Genomic DNA, 7,024 nt, shown 5'->3' on the forward strand with positions numbered 1-7,024 from the left:
TTATTATATACTCGTAATTTAGTATTTAATGAGTCACTGCTTCTTCTTTTTCTGCTTATGTTTTTTTTTTTTTGTAAATCTTCTCTCATTTTTCAGCTTGTTTCCAAGTAAGTTTGCGAAAATCTTTATTAAGTTCCCGATTTCATTTCAAAATTATCTCTCAAAGTATATTTTATAAATGTTTGCTAGAACAAAAAATTATTCTTTTTAAATACTGTGCTGTGTTGCCATACAGACGAATGTATAGTAGAATTTAATTACTCTATATTATTTATAATGCGAAATATGAGAAAGATTAATTATGGAAAATTATTATAACTTTATTTGCACGCTGCGTTGTTTCTTTTATTCATTTTGATCATCTCTTATATATTGTTAGAATTTCTACATTATAATATTATTATTGTAGTGAAATGATAAATGCAACATTTTTAATATTTAATTATTTTTGAGTTGAAATGAGTTTTTAATAATTTGTCTTCACAGAGCTCTTCGTTATTTTTACAATTATGTATACACTAGAAACAAGTTTATAAAAATTTATATTAGAACTCTTAATATTTTATCATTTTTATACTTAAACTTCAAATAAATTAAAAGAGATAAATATTTTTAATGCTATGTGAAATTGGAGAATTAAAGAAATAAATTTTATTCAAAATAATTTTTCTTTGTTTTAATTTTGAAAATTTTAAATTATACGCTAATTTATTTTCAAGTTATACTCGTATTAAGCCTTCAACATTATGAAAAAGTTATATTTAAAAATAATTTCGCCGAATATAGATGATAAAATTTTCGTATTTTTTTCATTAAATTTCAATTATGTGCCAGATATTAAATTTTTCGAGCGGTAAAGAACATTTCTTTTTTCCTCTTCTGAAATTTCTCTTGGTCCTAAAATTTCTCCGAAAGTTCATCATCAATGAGAATTATTTCAAATAGAATGCAAGCTTTTTATAACAAAAAATATATTGCAAAAAAATTGAAAATTGTTAAGATTTTAATTGAATTAAGTTCCGTTTTATCGAAACAAATTAATGTTCCCCCAAAAATATGCAATTTTTTTGAATTATATGAAGTGTCCATTTCCATTTTTTTTTTAAATAAAATTTTGCAGGCAATTTTCTGCTAATTATCTTAGAACTAGTTTACTTCGTGTTTCTTTTACATCAACTCTGTTATTATTGCAAATTTATAAGGTACCCTAAATTAAATTTGGAACAGCTAATTTTTAATTTTTATTTCACCAATTATTTTATTATTTTTAACGAAAATTTGTTTATGAAATCTTCAAGGGATCATTACTTTCCCTACAATCATTATTCAAATATCTTACAGGTATACAGAATACTTAATATACACCTTATACTACCCTGAATATTACTTTTATGTTAAATTAACAACAATATTTAATCGTATTTGCATGTGACACAATCCTAGCTTTAAACTTAATTAAAATTTTCTACATTCTCTCTGTACCGTATCTCATGTTCTTAATACTACATTCTTAAATTTTCTCATACCTTGTTACTCCTATTTTAACATTATCCTATCTCATAACCATTTTACATTTGCTCATATTAAGTTGTCATTACTCATTATCGATTGTCTCAAATTTTGCTTTCTAGGAATTTTTATATTTTTCAAAAATCCTTACCAAATTTAAAAAATAAGAAATATTCATAATCCTTTTCATGAGATTTCAGTTTTCATAATAATATTGATTATTCTTTTAATTTTTTTTTTTTGCCCCCATTTTCTCCAATATAAAGGGTTAAATTTTGTTTAGATACCAAAATAAGATTATGATATTTTGAAATGTTTTCTCATCATGATTAGAACTTTCCTATCTCAAATAAGAAAAAATTCCTTTTTTTATATAGAATAGAATTTTTGCAAAATTGAAAAAAATATATAAAAAATTAAGTTTTTTTGGGAAAACTAGCTTTTATCTCATTAAATATTTGGGTAGAAACGAAAGAATAAAATAAAATCAAGATGTCGACGATCAAGATGTTATCCTTAATCGTTTTTCGATTTCAATACCAATAGAAATAAAAATAGTTGAAGAAAAATGAAGAATATTAAAAGGAGAGAAAAACATGACAATCATAGTAATCATATAATGTCAGTAATAAAAATAATAATAATTATAATAAAACAGTAATAATAAAAATAGTAATAGATGATTAAAAAAAAATAATATTTTCGTTAGCAATTCTTAGAATTGCTATAAAAAAAAATATTCAAAATTTTATTGAAATTATCAGAAATATTGATGTAAGATGGTGGAATTTTTGATGGTGAATATAAGATGGTGTTTTTAAATTCGTAATTCCCTATCATTCTCGAAGATAGGGAAAATTCAAAAATCAAAAATGTTGTTAAAAAAATGTTTGATTTCTAATTAAAAATTTTGTTCTTTAAGATTGCGGCTTGAGCTTTTTATTGGTTTGTAAACATTTGGAAGATGCTGTTAAAATTGAAACAATTTGTGAGTGAACCTTAGGTGTAAAAATATCATCTCATTTTTAAACAGATCTTATGAAAGAAGTGCAGCAAAATAATAATTTAGAAGAAGCATTTTCCAATGCGTCTTTTTTGTGCAATGCAAAAATAAGTTCTTCCTGTACAAAGTCCTTCCTGTATTTTTAAATTAGAAATTTTTAATCTTGCATCCAAAAAAAATGTTTGCGTTTATAGATATTGCACGTGATCCATTTTATAAAAACAAATAATTTTAATTTTATAAATTTTTCGGGAAAATTAAAAATAACAATTCAGTTTTCACTAAAATCAAACATTGGAAATATTTATTAAAGAATATGTGAAGTACTTTAGAATGTCATGTTGAATTCTAAGGAGACTTTAGGAGCTTCATCCTAAGGTTAGCAATACAGTAGCACAATTTCGCAATTAAGTTTAGTAGAATTATTATTTTACCAAGTTTAAATAAATCGTTTCAAAGATAATCGAAATTTAAGCAATGCCTCCAAAAAGTTTGAATTTATCATATACATATGCCTAAAATACCACCAAATATACTCGAAATACTTATAACCAATCATTACACAATGTAAAACATCTGTATACCGATTCATATGACTTCATTTTCCTCATTTCAAATTACATAAAGATTAATTTTTATATTTTAAGAGATTCCCTTCCATCTTATTTGAAGAAAATTTTCCAATTTAACCTATTAATTTTAATTTCTTATGTAAAATCATTTTTGTTCATCTGTTACAAATTGAAAGGGATGCGTGTATTACAGTTTTATAATGTTTTTTTATAAAAAAAAAATTATTTTAACTGTCTAAAGGCTAAAAAAAACTCTTGTGTGCCATACCAGAATTTTTTTTTTGTTTTGTTCGTACACAATGTGGAATGAGAACAAAATCTTATAGTTATGGGTTTTAAAAGATGATGATAATTTTAATGATAATGATCATAAAAAAAAAAAGATGCTTCTGTTTTTCCTACTCATGATGACGATAGTAATTTCTTTCTGCAAGAAACAGAGAGAAGAAGCAAAATCTACTGAAAGAGGAATAAACAAATTTAATCCAAAACAAAGGAGTATGGGTATACATTAGGGTGGGTCATAGAAGATTTTCTTTCGAAATCAACGTTTAGTACTAAAATATTTTTTACTCCAAAATTCAAAGATCATTACGAGTCCGAAAAATCTTGATAATTTGTTTTCATTGTAAGAAATGATCTCCGAGTTTCATATGAATTTTTAAAGTACTATTTTGGTCATTTAAATTTTAATATTAGATTTTAGTAATATCCTTCAGTAATTCCTTAATATGTGTTAATTAATCGCGTATGCAATTGCCATTAAAATCTGGAAAGAATCCTACTTTTTTAACTTTAAGTAAAGTGAAGAAAAGTGAAGGTAATTGTCTTTGTAAACCGTTTAACAGCAGAGTTTCTTTCTAGTTTGATCTCAATCTGGTAAAAATGTAACATCTGACGCTTGTGAATGTGGTTGATTCGCTTTTTATGCATTCTCTTGTGATAAATCGCTTTTAAATGTGCCACAGTATCCTACTTGTGCTTTGTCGTTCGCTAAAAAATTCCGTAGGGAAAGAACCAAATTGTGACCGATTTCCTTAAGACTAAAGGATACTTTTAGTATCCTTAGAAGGTGTTGATGTAATTATTGTAATTATTTTTAAATGTTGTTCCCCTAAGCAACCAAAATAAGGTCATAGTATAAGACATGACCTTGATATTCTTTAATTACGTCACCCAAGCAAGACGTACATTTATTATGATTGGACCACCCAATATAAAGTACGTATATCAAAATAAGGAAACAGAAAAATTACAAAATGGAGGACAAGTTTATTGGCTAAAAATATAAAAAAAAAAGGGAATAAGGAAATAAAGTATAAAAAAAAATATAAAATATTAGAACAGATTTTTTTTTTGCCCTTTTTTGGGAGGAGGAGGAGGAAAGAATCAATTTTAAAAGAAAACTGTTGAAATTTTTAGTATTTTTAATACTTTTTTTTTTTAAATTTTATAAGGAAGAAAATAATATTATTTTTTACAAGTTCCTTTCAATCTTAGGGAAGAGGAAAAAGAGCGAAAAAGTCGTTCTCTTTCTGAGAAATAATCATTTTTTTTCTCTCAAAATTTTTAAAATCATAAAATTTAATTTAATGGTTTGTTGATAATTTTACTTTCATTTATAAATTTACCAAATTTTTAGCAAATATACAAATTATTTGTTATACAATTATAAAGCAACATTATTCTGCCTTTAATTTTTTCTCAAATCACTTTTACAATCTGATTTCTTCTGATAGCAATCCTCTTCATTTGATGTAAAATATTTAAAAAATCATAAAACAACAAGAACTTTACGTATAGGGACAAAAATTTGGTTATGCAGTTCCTCTATATTTTCTTAAGATTACAACCTGGATATTTTAATCAAAATACATTGTATAATTTCGTAGTTTCTGTATAAGCTGTTTTATTCTGTAACATTTCATTTGTCCACCTCATTTAGATTCGGCGAAGCAGTATTATTGCTGGCGACGTAGTTACTTACCTAATAGAAATATGTACTAGCTCGTATTTCGTGAGTTAAACTGTCACAATCACACTGGAAAAAAACATAAGTTATTTAAGTTTTTTCTTTTACACAAGCGGCAAATTATTATAAAGTTAAATGTTGCCATATGTTTTATTTTTATACGCTTGATACTGCACTTGTTGCTTAATATAACTATTTTCGAAATTAAGTTATCAGTGAATAATTAACATTTTTAAATTATATGAAAGTTTGCCAAATTTGATAGAGGAAAGAAAAGGTAAAAAGAAAAGGTTTCCTTCTCAAAAATAATATTGGCACACGTTATCACAAATTATGGAAATAAAATGTGGTAGTACTGCTGCACACTGTCTGTTTTCTAAATTTCCACAAATAAAGGTTTCCTGAAAGTTTGGTCATTTAAGTTTATAAATTATTTTTCTGTGCTTTTAAAAGAAAATCTGTTTTTTTACATAATTACTCTTTTTTATTTGGTTTCTTTTTACACTTCATGAATATTAAATATTTTTGTGTAAATATTATAATAGAAAGCAAAATATTGCCATAAACATTGAATTTTACATCAAAAAAGTTGGGAGAGAAAAACTAAAAAAACATTTATTTTAATTTTTTCTTTTCAGGATTTGTTTTTTATATTCTAAAAAAAAATTGCGTAAGCATTTAATTGCTGCAGAGTTCAAAAAAGTTTAAGATCTTTGAGGATTGCATAATGTTTGAATAAATTTCTAAAAATAAATATTGAATTGACTTGTATTATTTAAATATAACCGGTTATGTAAGTGTAAAGAGGTGCTAAAACAAACTTGAAATTAAAAAGTTCAATTAAAACATTCGATAGGAAAATTGGGTTTTTTACAATTTCAAACATTACAAGTGGTTGTAAATACTGGGTCCTTTTGTATTAATGTGACAATAATATTATTCTATTCCTCCTTGACCTACAGATTGTACTTGCACGGTCACTTCGCTTGCATTGAAAACTTTCATACCTGAAATTAACTACAAAATGGAAGTAGATTAAATGCACAAAATTAACAAAACTTTCAAAAGCAAAGCAAAGTCACAAAATGCCCATATTTCATTTCAATACCTCGGTTTGTAAACTTTAACAATAAATGTAACAATTTTGTGTTCTTAGTAATTTTATAAAAAATATTAGAAAAAAGTCTCTAGTAGTTTCATACTGTCGCCCATCTGTTCTACTGTCCGTGTGACTGTTTTTAAAACTCGACGCTCTTTATGGTAGAAAGCTGAAATTTTATACACGAATAGGTCTTTAATAAAAAATTTCTTTAGAATACTTTTTTTTTACATCTCTCCCTCCTTTTAAAAGTTTTTGCTCCTCGAATTCCTAAAAATGGAATTTTTTAACTACATATTTATTTTATTAAAATCACAAACATTTTTTGAATGTGAAAAATGACGAGAACGCAGGAAGTTACAGACGGGCTTTCTCTTCCGTAGTATAAGCTGCTAAAATTAACTGTTATATAAAGTCGGCTTTCTTCTAATTTCTTATATAATTTATAATGGTATGATATAGAAGTTGAGAAATTTCAGAATATTTTAGACACTTCGTTAGAAGAAAATTTACTTTCATCTTGACTCCCTCTTGAAACTCGTAAAATTTGACTTTGCAGTCCTCTGTATTTCTAAAACTACAAGCATTTTGGAATTTCTATAAGTGCAAAAAACTAATCGGTAAATTCCATGCAATCAAAAACTATATGTAGTTATTCATTACAATTCACTTACTAAACCGTCAAATTCGACTATTTTTTTTATCGCTTTAAAATTTTTTTTCCATTGCGAATCCTGAAAGTATGCAATAAATTAATTTATTTTGGAACATGATTAAAAGTAATTTAAATAATGTTGTTGATTGTATACTGCTTTATAAACCATTAAATTTATCTTACTTTAATAGAATTAATTTCATTACCATTAAAC

This window comes from Condylostylus longicornis, unplaced genomic scaffold (assembly GCF_029603195.1).
Source record: "Condylostylus longicornis isolate FDR11 unplaced genomic scaffold, ASM2960319v2 ptg000010l, whole genome shotgun sequence".
NCBI lineage: Eukaryota > Metazoa > Arthropoda > Insecta > Diptera > Dolichopodidae > Condylostylus > Condylostylus longicornis.